Source organism: Schistocerca serialis, chromosome 3, assembly GCF_023864345.2.
Source record: "Schistocerca serialis cubense isolate TAMUIC-IGC-003099 chromosome 3, iqSchSeri2.2, whole genome shotgun sequence".
Taxonomy (NCBI): domain Eukaryota; kingdom Metazoa; phylum Arthropoda; class Insecta; order Orthoptera; family Acrididae; genus Schistocerca; species Schistocerca serialis.
Window position 1 is genome coordinate 1,019,863,450 of NC_064640.1, and position 17,162 is coordinate 1,019,880,611.

A 17,162-nucleotide genomic window follows, 5' to 3' on the forward strand; every position below is an offset into this window, starting at 1 on the left:
TGATCATATCCACATTCATGTCTGGTGAAGGAGGTTGAGAGTTGCATACAGTCGGAATATGTTCCTTCTTTTTGCAATGGCTGCATGTCACCTAATGCTCTGCACATGTAGCCCACCCATTTTGAACAAGGTAGGAGACAAGGTACTGATGGAAATGAAGCTGTGAGGATGGGGTGTGAGTCGTGCTTGGGTAGCTCAGTCAATAGAGCACGTGCCTTGCAAAAGGCAAAGGTCCTGAATTCAAGTCTCGGTCCGGCACACAATTATAATCTGCCAGGAAGTTTCATTACTGTTGTTTTACTTTTGTTGATATTTGTCTTACACTATCCATTCCATTCAACTGCTCTTGTAATTCCTTTGCTGTCTCTGACAGAATTACAGTGTCATCATCAAAACCTCGAAGCTTTCATTATTTCTCCCTGTACTTAAACTCCCTCACCAAATTTGTCTTTGGTTTTCTTCACTGCTTATTCAATGCACAGATTGAATAACACAGGAGATAGGCTGCAGCCCTGCTCACTCCCTTCCCAACCATTGCTCCATTTCATATCCTGCAACTGCAACAAGTGCAGTCCAGTTTCTGTATAATTTATAAATAACATTTTCCTCTCTGTATTTAAACCCCATTACCTTCAGAATTTTGAAGAGAGTATTCCAGGCAACACTGTAAAAATTGTTCTATAAATTTACAAATGCTGTAAACATACATTTGCCTATCTTTAATATATCTTGTAAGATAAGTTGTAGGGTCAGTGTTGCCTCACACATTCGTACTTTTATCTGGGACCCAAACTGATCTTTCAGGAGATTAGTTTCTACTGAGTTTTCCATTTTTCTGCAAATAATGTACGTCAGTATTTTGCAAGTAACACTTATTAAACTGACAATTTGGGATTATTCACACCTGTCAGTACCTGCCTTCTTCAGTATTATTGCATTTTTCCTAAAGTCTATGGATATATGTGTGATTCTGAAATGTGAAAGCTCATTTTTCATATAATTTCAGAACTAATTCAGATTGCTTGATTACATGTTATGTCACTAGGTAGGATCCATTAAGTAATTTGGCCTTTTGAGCTCTGTAACATAATTTTCAAGAACTTCATGTCAACATACTGACTAATATTATCTCCATCCACTGGTAGGATAATGTATTGTCAATTTGTTCAGTTGCAATTAGAGCTTTCCATTTGTGAACAATAGAATAACAAAAGAGTTACCACTACACAGTAATTATAATGTTTGAAATCTGTAACAAGTCTGTTTGTCATACTGCCAGCTTGCTATGCTGTTGGTTAATATAACAACATCAAATTACTTCATAATTACTGTAATTCATAAAATGAAACCAGATTAACAATGTAAACAAAGTGCTTCTTTGGGCTTCTGTATTATATATTGAAATTCTGTTCACACTAAAAGATAATATACTCATATTTGAAATAGAAAACATGGTAGGAATACTTGGAATAACATAGTTCCAGAGTAATTATCAAAAAATGTAATTAGCTTTGCCCATTCATATCATTTCATTTATTTTTCTATAAAAACAAGATACATGTAATCAGCTTTGTATCACATTCCATGCATTCCAATAATAACCACCAGATGGTAACATCATTTGTAATTAGCAACAACTTTTGTGATTGTAATTAGTGAATTTACTATACACAATGATACATCAGTTGTTAGCAAGAGTATACAGGGTGGTGAAAAATTGTTTCACGAAATTTTAACCGTGGATAGCTGATGCCAATAGGAACCAAAATTACTGATGTTGTGTAGGTCGACAATGCACAATTTTTAAAGTACGGAAACTTGGCACCACATGCTCAAATTGGCCACAGGACTGCCCTGTTGCCAGATGCTCTGAACAATGCATGACCGCGAGTGTTTTGTCTGCTGGAGATCACAATGTATCCAAGGCAGCCCACACACTCGGTGGTAGCATGCCAGCCTTCCACTCTGGGGCCTGGGCCGGAATCAGCCAGGATCGCGACATCCATTGTAGTTTCATGATAAGACGTACCGTGAACAAACCCATCAACAGTTGTTAGTTTGTGTACAGAAAGTCTTTTAAAAATTGTGTTTTTTGTAGCTAGGACATTGTTTACTTATAGCAGGTGCTCAAACTGGTGACCCTCTGACGCAACACAAGCTTGGTAACGTCGAACGGTGTTTTGCCGAACTCTTTCAAAGATTCCTGGCATTGCCCTGATGTGATTGGTAGCATGTTGAATGTGATCCACTAATCCCTCTTTGTTTATAGGTGGTTTGCATGTGGGTGGGTGAACTAGAACCTTGAAGAAGCCCCACAGGAAAAAGTCCGCTCGTGTGAGGTCTGGTGATCGTGGGGACCATGTCCTATGAGCACCTCTGCCAGTTACCCAGCCATCGAAGAGATCATTTAAATATTTGCACACAGCACAGCTGTTATGTGTGGGTGTCCCATTATGCTGCAACCACATGTCCTAGGGAACGTCTCCCAGCAGGTGGGTAGAGTTTCTTGCAAAACATAAAGGTAGTTTGCCCTGGTAAGTTGAGGATGTAGATGGACCAGCCCAATCAGATGATCACACACAATACCTACCCGATTGTTCAGCAAAAATTGTTCCTGGTGCCCTTGGACATACGTGACATGAAGATTTCCCCTTGCCCCGTAATGAACATTTGGAGTGTTGTAAAAGCCAACCCGATGGAAGATGCACTTGTTGGTAAGCAACACAATGTTGGGGAAGTCAGGATCTCATGCAACAAATCACAGAAACCACCAGCAAAAACCTAGCCTGTGTTCATAGTACGCCACAGAATTTAGGTCTTGGACAGGGTGGAAACTGGATTTAGGTCTTGGACAGGGTGGAAACTGGATTTAGGTCTTGGACAGGGTGGAAATTAAATGGATGCTGACCATCATCCCTCAAAACCTCCCAGACTAATCGATGAGTGACCCCAAAGTCATATCCAACAACTCAAGTGCTTGTCATAGGTGCTTCCTCGAAGTGCTCGAAAACAATCTTTTCAAACACAGCATATTGTCATGGTCGAGGTCTTCCAGCATCACCATGATATTCCGCTAATGAGGCTGTTTCACGAAGTCGCAGGTGAATTGCTGTAAACGTTTGTGGGTGTGGGTGGTGTCTTGCTGGGTACTGTTCCTTATACAACCGTCAAGCTTCATGTGCATTACCTTCAGCTAGCCCATAAACGAAAACGATATCTCATTGTTCTTCAAACAAACACTGTGCCGATATGCTTACTGTATGACTAAATCAAAGATGATGTGTGTGTGCTCCAAAGTGAGGCTTACGTATGAATGCCTATGACGTGAGGTGGAGACAAACAGCAAGACTTATTCAGCACATGTGCATATCACGTTGGGCAGTGATAGGGCAAGGGACATTTGTATGTGTGGATTGACAACCATAGCCCTGCCCATCAACCAATGAACGGCAACAGGGCAATCCCTTGGCCAATCGGAGCAAGTGGAGCCAAGTTTCCGTAATTTAAAAATAGTGCATTGTTGACCTACACAACATCATTAATTTTGGTTCCTAGTGGCATCAGCTATCCAGGGTTAAAATTTCACAACACAATTTTTCTCCACCCTGTGTAAGACCCACAAGAAATTGTGTGGGAGGCCTAGTATGATGTAAGACCTTGACCCTGCTGTGACAAAGTAAATTATACACTTGAAACAATCTCTGACTTTTCATATCTTTTGAGAATCATGGTGTTCTCTACCCTGTTTTCACTTAAGAAACATCACCTGTAGTAAAGCAACTAAATGAAGGTAAGTTCTGGTTAACATTTAATACACACATCAAAAAAAGTTTTGCATCACCCCGGTTCCCAGAATTCCTGAAGATGGACGTTGACTATGAATATTGTATCACAGACATAGTCCTCTTGACTATTCAGAGATGTCACTAAATGCACCCAAAGATGTAACTATGCATGAGCAGTGCCTATTAGGTGGTGGGGGTCCAACAGCTCATCAGTTTGAGTCATTCCACCAGGAAGGAGGTGCACAGCTAGGTGTTGTCTGTGGTTCAACCACGCCTAGATGGTCAGTACCACAGTTCAATCATGTCTGCATTGTTACTTTGCATGAGAAAGGGTTCTCAACAAGGGAAGTGTCCAGGCAGCTCAGAGTGAACCAAAGTGATGTTGTTTGGGAATGGAGGAGATACAGAGAGACAGACACTGTTGATGGCATGCCTCGCTCAAGCCGCGCAAGGTCTACTACTGCAGTGGATGACTGCTTTCTACAGAGGAACCCTGACAGCACTGCCATCATGTTGAATAATGCTTATTGTTCTGGCACAGGACATTATGTTATGACTCAAACTGTGCGCAACAGGCTGCATGACATGCAACTTCACTCCTGACGTCCATGACAAGGTCCATATTTGTAACCATGACACCATGCAGCATGGTACAGATGGGCCCAAAAATATGCTGAATGGACTGCTCGGGACTAGCATCACATTCTCTTCACTGATGAGTGTCACATATGCCTTCAACCAGACAATTGTTGGAGACGTGTTTGGAGGCAACCCGGTCAGGCTGACCACCTTAGACATAATGTCTAAGTACCTAGCGACTGGAAGAAAGCGCAGGTCATTCCCATTTTCAAGAAGGGTCATAAATCAGATGCGAATAATTATAGGCCTATTTCGCTTACGTCAATCTGTTGTAGAATAATGGAACATGTTTTGTTTTCTCGTATTATGACGTTCTTAGATAATACAAATCTCCTTCATCATAACCAACATGGATTCCGCAAACAGAGATCATGTGAAACTCAGCTCGCCCTATTTGCCCAAGAAATTCACAGTGCCGTAGACACTGGCGAGCAGATTGATGCCGTATTCCTGGACTTCAGGAAGGCATTTGATACGGTTCCACACTTACGTTTAGTGAAAAAAATACGAGCTTACGGAATATCGGACCAGGTTTGTGATTGGATTCAGGATTTCCTAGAAGAAAGAACACAACATGTCATTCTTAACGGTTCAAAATCTGCAGATGTAGAGGTAATTTCGGGAGTACCGCAGGGAAGCGTGATAGGACCTTTATTGTTTACAATATACATAAATGACTTAGTTGACAACATCGGTAGCTCCGTGAGGCTATTTGCAGATGACACGGTTGTCTACAAGAAAGTAGCAACATCAGAAGACTCGTACGTACTCCAGGAGGACCTGCAGAGGATTAATGCATGGTGCGACAGCTGGCAGCTTTCCCTAAACGTAGATAAATGTAATATAATGCGCATACATAGGGGCAGAAATCCATTCCAGTACGATTATGCCATAGGTGGTAAATCATTGGAAGCGGTAACGACCGTAAAATACTTAGGAGTTACTATCCGGAGCGATCTGAAGTGGAATGATCACATAAAACAAATAGTGGGAAAAGCAGGCGCCAGGTTGAGATTCATAGGAAGAATTCTAAGAAAATGTGACTCATCGACGAAAGAAGTAGCTTACAAAACGCTTATTCGTCCGATTCTTGAGTATTGCTCATCAGTATGGGACCCTTACCAGGTTGGATTAATAGTAGAGATAGACATGATCCAGCGAAAAGCAGCGCGATTCGTCATGGGGACATTTAGTCAGCGCGAGAGCGTTACGGAGATGCTGAACAAGCTCCAGTGGCGGACACTTCAAGAAAGGCGTTACGCAATACGGAGAGGTTTATTATCGAAATTACGAGAGAGCACATTCCGGGAAGAGATGGGCAACATATTACTACCGCCCACATATATCTCGCGTAATGATCACAACGAAAAGATCCGAGAAATTAGAGCAAATACGGAGACTTACAAGCAGTCGTTCTTCCCACGCACAATTCGTGAATGGAACAGGGAAGGGGGAATCAGATAGTGGTACAATAAGTACCCTCCGCCACACACCGTAAGGTGGCTCGCGGAGTATAGATGTAGATGTAGAATGTAAAGCAAGCGCAGCAAGGTGGAGGTTCCCTGCTGTTTTGGGGTGGCATTATGTGGGGCCAATGTACACTGCTGGTGGTCATGGAAGACGCCATAACAGCTCTATGATACCATCCTCCAACCAATAATGCAACCATATCAGCAGCATATTGGTGAGGCATTCGTCTTCATGGACAACAATTCATGCCCCCATCATGTAGAGCCTTTGAATGACTACCTTCTGGATAATGACATCCCTCGACTAGAGTAGCCAGCATGTTTTCCAGACATGAACCCTACTGGACATGTGTGGGATGGATTGGAGAGGGCTGTTTAAGGATGACGTGACCCACCAACCACTTGAAGGATCTACAATGAATCGCTGTTGAGGAGTGTGACAATCTTGACCACCAGTGCCTTGATGAATTTGTGGATAGTATGCTATGATGAATTCAGGAATGCATCAATGCAAGAGGAGCTGCTACTGGGTATTAGAGGTACCGGTGTGTACAGCAATCTGGACCACCACCTGTGAAGGTCTCGCTGTATGGTGGTACAACATGCGATGTGTGATTTTCATGGGCAATGAAAAGGGAGGAACCGATGTTTATGTTGATCTCTAGTCCAATTTTCTGTACAGGTTCTGGAACTCTCGGAACTGAGGTGATGCAAAGCTTATTTTGGTGTGTGTATAACAAACCCACCAAATTTGAGAAACATTTATTTCAGCTACCATTGACAAAACAAATATTTTCTAAAGATGTTTACTTTGAATTATTTTCTGCTTACTAGATTTATCCCCAGAAAGTTGGTTCAATGCAACTCATAAATTTTGCATACAAGGTGGAACAGTTTTCCGTGGCTTGTTCCCCCAAGGATCTTAATAATTCTGAAATGATATCATCTGCTTCAGGGATCTTGTTTTTTGTCTATCCCTGTTTCAGTCAGGTTTTTCCTAGTGCAACCCTAGAAACTCTCAACCACATCTTGTTCTTTCAAGTTATCTTGGTGCCATCTCCTTAATTTTCTACCTTCCAGAAATTTCATTGGTTTTAATTTACAGTTTGTAAGCAATAAATTATGGTCAGAGTCCACATCTGCCTCTGGAACTGTTATGCAGTTTAAAATCTGGTTTTTAATTCTCTGTCTTACCATAATGTAATCTGTCTGAAATTGTCCTGTATCTACAGGCCTCTTCCATGTAGGCATAATTCTTAAACCAAATGTTAGCGATGATTAAATTTTGCTTTGTCCAACATTCTTGAGGTTGTTTACTCTTTCATTCCTTTCTCCCAGTCCACATTCCCATAACATTTTTCTTTCTCTCCCTTTTCCTGCTATCAAATTACAGTCCCCATTACAATTAAATATTCTCCTCCCTTAAGTATTTGAATGATTTCTTTTAAATCCTCATATATCCTTTCAGTCCCCCCATCATCGGGGGAGCTAGTTGGTATATGAACTTACTATTATGGTGGATGTTGGCTACATGTCTAAGATAATGTGCTCACTGTGCTGCTAATAGAAGCTTAGCTACATTCCTACTTTCTTATTCATTATTACTCCTACTACTGCTGTTTGATTTCGTATTTTAAATCTTGTAGTCACCTGATCAGAAGTCCTATTATTCCTGCCACCACACTTCACTAATTCCTACTACATTTAACTCCAACCTATCCATTTCCATTCATAAATTCTGTAGTCTACCTAACAAACTAATGGCTCTAACATTCCACACTCCAACCTGTCACTGCCCACTTTTTCAAAGTACTGGTTATTGAATAAGATGACATGTAACAGTTTTTTCATGGCTTGTTCTCCAAAGATCTTAATAATTCTGAAGGAATATCTTCTACTTTAGGGAGCCTGTTTTGTCTATAATATTGCCTTCAAGTTCATTTTCCTTGTATGGTCCTTTTGTATATTCCTTCCACATTCAGCCTCTCCATTTTTTGTTTAGTATCAGTACTGGCTTGTTACCTGAGTTCATGACTTTGATAGAGTTACTTGTCTTTCCTCCAAAGGTCTCTCTGAGCTTCCTAAAAGCACCAGCTATCTTTCCGCTAGCTGTACATGCTTCTACATCATTGCATTTCTCATTTCATTCCTACTTTGCCATTTCACACTTTCTGTCACTTTCAGTTTTTAATACATCTGTTTTCCCTTTTTGCCTGCTTCATTGGTTGCAGTTTTATATTTTCTCCTTTCCTCAATTACATTCATATTTCATTTGTCATCCAAAGATTCTACTTGGCCTTTTGCACATTTTTATCCTCTGCTGTGCTCACTATTTCATCTCCCAAGGATACCAATTTGTTTTCTGTTATGTTACTTATTTCAGTTTGTCAATCTTTTCCTAATGCTCCCTTTGAAACTCTCAATCACCTCTGGTTATGTCCAACTTAGCCTGGTCAAATCTCCTTAATTTCCTATGTTTCAAAAATGTCATCAGTTTTAATCTGCAGTTCATAACCAATAAATTATGGTCAGAGTCCAAACCTGCCTCCAAAAATGTTATGCAGCTTAAAATCCAGTTTCTACTTCTCTGTCTTACTGCAATTTAATCCGTTTGAAACCATCCTTTAACTCCAGGTCTCTTCCATGTATAAATTATTCTTAAATCAAATTTTTCTTTGTGCGATATTCTATGAGGTGAGTTCCTCTTTCACTCCTTTTCCCTAGTCCACATTCTCCTATTATTTTCCCTTCTCTTCCTTTTCCTACTACCAAATTCCAGTCCCCCATTACAAATAAACATTCACCTCCCTTAACTATTTGAATGATTTCTTTTATGTCCTCACATATTCTTTCAATCTCTTCATCATCTGGGGAGCTACCTGACATGTAAAGTTAGTATTGTGGTGAGTGCTGGCATTGTGTCTACCTTAGCTTGGTAACAATTCACTGTGCTATTGGTAGAAGCTTAGCTGCATTCCCTTTTCCTTATTCATTATTACCTCTTCTCCTGCATTACATCTATTTCATTTTTTATTTGTAACCCTGTACTCACTTGACGAGGTTCTGTAGCCTACCTAACAGATTAATGTATCTAACAATAAACACTCTAACCGTTAGATGCCAGTCTTGTTTTTCATGATGACACTCATGCAAGTGAACTTGAAAGTGCACGTACTGGTGTTAAAATTGTTATCCTGTATTGATGTGGAAGTGATACTACTTATGAAATAGTTTTGTCAATATCATTGACACATTAATGTAGGTCTCCTAAATTTAACTTGTTTATGGGCATCTTTTACACACACATTCTTACTTATTACATGTGAATGTGGTGTGACAAAAATATTGGCATTTGAAAGATCTCGAAGGGTTTGATACATATGACTATAATTTGAAGGCAAATGAGCCCTACTTTAACAGGTTGACTAACAAGTGGTCACCACTAGCCACAGCAGAGTCACACACCTAATGTTGTTTGCCTGACCTGTTGGTGAAATATACATCACCAAGCATGTGGCAGACAACTTTTTAATACACTGTGGTAATAAAAACCCACTGAAAGTCAAAAAGAAAGTATTCACCTACTGAAATGCATCATTTATTTATTTGTTCTTCAATTGTAAAACTTCAGTATTCTTTATTTCATACTCAGAAAAATCCATAAATAATTAGCATTAGTAAGAGCTACATATTCACTTAAAATGGGAAAACAGTATTCAAGTAGAAATTATAGAATGACAAAAGATGACCATTCAGTACATAATCAAATATCATGGAGGGTCATGAAAGCTCAGATCTCAAAGTAATACTTATTTTCAGAGCACCAGCCAGACACATACAAAATGTGACTGTGTCTGTATGCTGTGTTGTAGGAATGTCAACAACAGATGGTTTTGATGTGTTCTGTGCTGTTCAGTGTTTCTTTGGCAAACAATAAAGAAGCATTGTAGCTGTAAGCCATAGCTCTCTACATTATAATGCTAAATGTTGATCATGAACACTATTGTCTGATGCATAATGGAAGTTGCAATCTCCTAGCAGACAACACACTTTCAAATGACTATAACTCATGTTGATACAATATCTAATCTTATGATTAAATTAAAATTTATTCTGTTCATCCCTCTAGCCATGCATTTTGTTACAGAAAGAAGCACCATATTGACAGAATGTGAGAGGAAGCCTGTTGTACAGCATTCTTGCTTGTTGCTCACATTCAGTCGAATTATTCCTAATCAAGCTAGTAGACACTCTTGATGCAACACTGTTTTTGATTTGTGTGATCACTGGTACTCGTCTGATGGGCTATCTAGGTGTGCAGCTCTAATCTTTGGAACTATATTGATAAGAATGTGGACTTTCTCTGAAACACTGACACCAAAACATATGCACTACTAATACATCATGTTCTGAGTGTTTTGAAATTCTTCAGCAGGATGGCACAACCCACAATAAGATGTCATTGAAATTCAGTTAACCACATTATATGTGCTTATTGACATGCTCATATGTGTACAATGTTGTTTATATTTCTTCTTATAATAGTCTCTTGTCTTCAGCAATATGATATAGTAGATTGATTACATGCTTACTTTCATTTTACATCATAGTTTACTGGAAGCATACTGACAACAAGAGTGTGCTAAAAAGTTATGCCTCTGAATTTTTTATGTGAAAACTCTGAATGGTTTTTAAATAAGACAAACTATATTAATGTTCTATATGTTTATTCTTTATGTCTACATATTTATTTCTCAACATAGTCACCCTGGGGACAAACACATTTCTCTCAATGAGAGACTAATTTGTTGATACAGTCATGTTAGAAAATTTGACTTCATTGATGGAGCCATGCTTCTACTTGCACTGCTTCATCATCATCAAAGTGGCGTTCTCAAAAGTGTTCTTTAAGTTTTGGAAACAAGTGAAAATCAGATGTTGCCACTTCAGGACTGTACAGAAGATGATCACTGACAGTGAACCCAAAGTGTCAGATTGTTTCAGCACTCGTGTGTGGTCTGACATTGTCATGTTCAAGGAGAGGGAGCTCCACATGTGAATGAACTCTTGGAACTTGAATTTTTATTACAACATACTGTTTATCCCACACTGACATAGTTATGTTGCACCCTGCCATGTTAAACACTACCAGTTTGGATTTCGATCAGGGAAAAGCACAGAATCAGCAACAGCACACCTCACAAAACACATTCTAGAAGCATTAGATAAAGGGAACTACACAACAGGTATATTTCTTGATCTAACTAAAGTGTTTGATACAGTAGACCACAACATATTGTTAAATGGCTCCAGTCATATCTAAAAAATAGAAGACAGATAACTGAAATCTCACATATTTCAAGTTGCTCAAACTATATTGTAAAGTATACTTCAGACCCAAATTATGTAAATATAGGTGTCCCACAGGATAGTGTCCTTGGCCCAGCGCTATTCCTCATTTACATAAAGACTTCCCACAGAGCATCAAGCATGGGCAAACAATATTGTTTGCAGATGACGCAAATGTTCTAATCAGTGACAAATCACCAGATGCACTAAAAGAAAAAGCCAAACAAACACTAAACAGTGTACGTGAGTGGGCATCCAATAATAAACTAACACTAAATCTTAAAAAAACAAATGCTGTTAACTTCTATGTCTGCAAAAAACCACACTATAACAACTTTAAGTTAAACAATGAAACTATAGAATGTGTAGACTACACAAAATTTCTTGGTATGCATGTTGACAGTCAGTTAAAGTGGGAAGAACATATTACAATACTCAGTAACAGAATCGCTACAGCATGCTATGCTCTGAGAATTCTGACTGCAGTTTGTGATACTACATGTGTCAGATCTGTATATTTTTCTTATATCCACTCTGTTATTACCTATGGAATAATATTTTGGGGAGTCAACAGTAAAAATATTCAAATAGTTTTCAAATTACAGAAAAGAGCAATTCGTATAATAACCAAGAGTGGCAGTAGGGCTCACTGCCTTGAACATTTCCAAAAGCTGGAAATCCTAACTGTCCCCTGTGAATACATTTTTCAAAGTGTTATGTATGTAAAAAAAATATTGACTGCTATATGAAAAATTCTTTAGTACACAGCTATGAAACTAGAAACCAATACAATCTGCATCTAGAGAGGAAAAATAAAGTTAAAACTCAGCAGAGCTTGTTGTACAATGCTGTTAAATTATATAATAAATTACCCCAAAAAATAAAAGATATTGACACAATCGGACAGTTCAAAACAAAACTAAAATTTTTTTATTAAATAAAAGTTACTACACAGTATTGGACTATCTGAATTAAAACATGTAGTGTAATTAAAGTAGCCTGCATTGTAATACATGAGGCAATAATTATAATATGAAATCAAAAATTGTACAGTACTATAAGAAAATTACAAATTACGCAAGGATATAAAACTAATTTAAGATACCTCAAAAATGTGTGTAAATAAAAATTTTATGTGTATAAGTGTAGGTATATTGTATTGTATATGATTTTGCTGACGAAATCCACACAATGTAAATTGTTACATGGATTAATAAAGAAATCAATCAATCAATCAATCAATCAAAACAATTCAGATTCCTCTACTGACAGAGGGCTGCAAATATGTAGACATGCAGAATAAAGATGTACAATATTAATGACATCTGTTTTATTAAAAAAAAAAACCTAAGTTTTCACATAAATAACTGGGAGGCATTAGTTTCCAGTGCCCTCTTGTAAATGGCACTACACTAACTTGTACTTCTGAGATTTTCAATGTGTAACAATGAAGTGTTGCTGAATAAAGTGAATGCATGTACAATGTAATTTTATGTCTATGTCACTAATGACGTGAGTGAAAAAAAGAAAAGGTAAAGTCCATGCTCATATCAGAAAGCATCAAGGGATCATAAAGCTAAGCTTTCCAGCCTGACTCACAGACTCTTCACTTACGAAGAAACTGTGAAAAACTTTTGAGTTTATTCAAGGTATTTGTGTACACTCTGCCAGTTCCCATGATAATTTATCTTACTGTTTCCTCACTTTTCACATTAAAATTCTAGCAATGAAAATTTCTTTCATCTTATGGATTTTAACCAAATGTGTTGTGGTTAAATATTCTTATGCTATTATCACTCTATTTAGAGAACAGTGTCAGTAAAACACTATTTTTTTTATAATTTTGCTTTCTTTCACTCACATTTGCAATATGGAATGCTGGTTTGGTGAAATTCACTAGGAGCAAACTGTATTTACACATGGTAAAGTAAAGTGGTTAATCACTAGATTCTACAGAGTTTTGCAAAAATAAGTTCAAATAATAGAACATAATGAGAGTTATTAGTCTATACACTTACAGTTGTTTAATGTATAAAAATGAAGACTTAGAAAAATCTGATATGGGAGCATGACAGCAGCAACTAACTACATGATTTGCCATACATGAAACTCAAACTAGTCCACAGTAACAACAAATATAAGTTTAACCATTTTAATCGTGGAGGAGCTCCATCAAAGTACTTTAAGAAATATGATGACCAATAACTTTTTCATACCTTTATTTATGCAGAAACATTTCAAATGTGTAATACATTTATATCTTGACCAGCACATTGTTTTTATTGACTGTGTTCTCAAATCTGTGCCTGTATTTTCATCTGTAAATTATGGCTCATTTTTCTGCATTTATATGCATAGTGCAAACGCTTTTTGGTTTATTGATGCAATGCAACATTTGACATGTGGCTAACTATTGCATATGCTTATACTGGAAGTTACATCTAAAACAGCTTCAGGTTGGGATTTATGGAGAAAAATCCAAAGAAGAAATTTGTGATTTGGTGTGGATTAGTATGGCCAGCACATGAGCATCATTGAAATATTTGAAAAACTACACTAAGATATGATACAAGATGTATATCATGGAGAAACTTACTCTCAAAATACTGAGAGTCAATACCTCATAATGTATCACGAAACATTATAACAGCTCCAGCATCCTTCTCATGTAATAATCATGGTGGCAAAATCAAAGTAATGTAGATTTATGTAGAGTAGTACTGACAGTCTTCCTTCTCATGCAGCAGTTGCAAGTGGAACAGGAACGTATCAAAGTCATTCTGGTACCCTACAGTCTGTACAGTCATTTACAATGTGAAAATACAAACTGTACTGGTACATATGAGCAAGTTTAGCACAGTGATAACGTACTAGTGCTTACAAAAAGTGTGCTTGTTTAAACGATAGACAAAAAAGTTCCAAATTCTTACATTCATTGTTATTTTAAATGTAAAGAAGAGTGCTTCGTTTTTTGCTTGATTCATGTACACTTTTTGCTGGGCTGACATCAGTGATTACTTACCTCTAACTTCTCTATTATCACTGAGGTCAGTTTATAAACTCTACAATGTTATTAGAAGTGCAGTGTTGTCAGGGCAGAGCACATTATTAGGTGAGACGTAATTTGAAAAGCTATTTATTAAGTCAACAAAGGGAAAACACTAAAGTAAAAAGGCATAGAAAAATCTTCATTTGTTTCTATTACTCGTGACTTCTGTGTATTTGTATATACTTACTGTAGCCTGTTAATCAAGATTCAATAATTGGAATGGCCAAACTGCACTGTCATAATGAGCTAACTTTATCATAATTTCACCTGCTTGTGTCAAACACTTCGCTTGAATTTCATTGTTTATCATACGTAATGAGTCGGTATATCAGAAGTTTAAAATATTCCAGTATTTTATGATGCAATTTACCTTACAGAACACATGGATAATCAAGCTGAACAATTAACTATGGAAATAGTAACTTTCATCTCATAATCTTATATTTCAAAACATGAAAAGCTGCAAGCTAACTGTTATCATAAATACAAAGGGAATATGCCTTTCTAACCTGTTTTACTGAAAAACTTCCATGTTTCATTATTCTGTTATTAATTTTACTCAATGAATATCCTTGAAAAAGATTTTCTCTTTTGCAGCTAGAGTAGTGATGATATTACTGTGTAATACTGAGTTACTGCAGTGTATATTATTACTGCAGTGTGTAGTGTTCTCATGTCTTAAATCCTTGAAAAAACGGTATTTTTTATATCTTTTTCTGTCATAATCAAGTCATTTTATCTTGAAGTTGTAGCTGTAATGGGCCATTTTACAAATTTCCTCTCTTCCTACGAATGAGTACACCCAAGCATATTTGAGCACATGTATCAACAAACAAAAGAAATGTATAACACTTCTTGATGTATCCATTTTTTTTAACAATCAAAAGAAAATATTTGATCAACTACATCAGAACATTCACAGATGTAGTTTATCTAATTTCACTTTATGATATTACTGTACAGGTGATAGAAACTCCTGAGTCAATCTGCAGCCTCCAAGGAATTCTTGGAAGAAAGGTCCTGTACGGGCCTTTGTGGATACAAAAAATGTTTGACTGCTGCCCTGGCCAGCACATTCTCCAGATCTCTCACCAATTGAAAATGTCTCAAAACGTCAGTCACTACTCTTGATGAACTGTGGTATCATGTTGAAGCTGCATGGGCAGCTGTACTTGTACACGCCATCCAAGCTCTGTATGACTCAATGCCCAGGCATATCAAGGCTGTTATTACGGCCAGAGGTGGTTGTTCTGGGTACTGATTCCTCAGGATCTGTGCACCCAAATTGCATGAAAATGTTATAATGTCAGTTCTAGTATAATATATTTGTCCAATGAATACCAGTTTATCATCTGCATTTCTTCTTGTGGTAGCAATTTTAATGGCCAGTAGCGTAGTTAGTGACTGATATTATGATATTATATGTAACCATAATGACCGAAGATTTAAAATCCTAATTGAAATTTGTCAAAATGTGTATTCAGGGAAGGAAAGTTGTTTTGAAAATCTAAAACAGTCATCTAATAGAAAAATAATCAGTGGATGTGTAGAAACAGTAGAAGAAAGACATGATTGTGAAAAAGGGGTGAATTTCTGAGATATAGAGAAGGATCTGTTATTTGAAAATGAAGTCCGCATATTGTAGTACAGATTTCTGATTGGACAGGAAAATGTCTTCTGGACACAGGTAGCCCAATTACAGGATTATCAAAGAAGCTGAGAGATAGGATTAAAAATAATGAGAATTTCATAGAATTTGCAGTAACAGGGGTATGGGTAAAAGGTGCAACAGGAAAAAGTTGTAAATTGATCATCAGACAAGTCTTACTAGAATTTAAAATTAATGATGTGCAATATGTACAAGGATGTTCAGTGATTGATGATTTGAATGAAAACTTGATATTGAGTATGAACTGGATGGTTAAGGCAAAAGTAAATTTTATCTGGGCTTACACGAAAATAACATTTGTTGAACCAAAGAGTGGAATTCATGGGGAAGCTAGTATTGTAATGGAAGATCATGGCCTAAGGAATCTGATTAGGGGGGTGCAAGAGACTAACTGCGATGGTTATTGTGAGGAAGAGGAAGAATTTTGTATTAATGATAACAGTGTTGACTCCTACTGTGAACTGGTAGCTAAAAATGTGTCTGAAACTGAAAGCCTTAATGTAGAGAACAGAAGAGCACTTGAGGATTTTTTGTGGGATTATAATGATCCCTTTGATGTAAAACCTGGGAGAATAAAAGGATATCGATGTAAAGTGAAATTAAAAGTGCATGATCCAGTCTTCATTAAACCATATGCTATTCCCATCTGCAAAAGAAAAGAAGTGGAAAGAGAGCTTCAGAAAATAGAAAGGTGGAAAATAATAGAAAGAAGTTGTAGTTCATACAATAACCCATTAGTGGTGGTTTCAAAACGAGATGGGAGTATCCAATTAGTTCTTGATTCAAGACATCTAAATAGGTACTTAGAGAGAGAAACTGACCATCCTGAATGTATATATGAACTGCTTAACAAGTTTGAAAATGTAAGGTATATGACTAGCCTTGACTTCACTTCTGGGTTTCATCAGATTGAAATGGAGAGAGATTCTAGAAAGTACACTGCACTTTTGTTTAGTGGAAAAAGTTTTCAGTACTGTGTTGTACCATTTGGTTAAAATGTATCTGTAGCAGAATTCATTAGAGGATTAGACTTTTTTTGGGTAAATAACTCTTGGAAAAATTAATCATTTACGTGGATAACATTTTATTATCAAGCAAGACCTGGGAAGAGCATATACAAATTTTAAAAGAAATTGGAGAGAAAATGAGACAGGGGGTATGACACTAAAATTAGAAAAATGTAAATTTGCAATGAAACAATT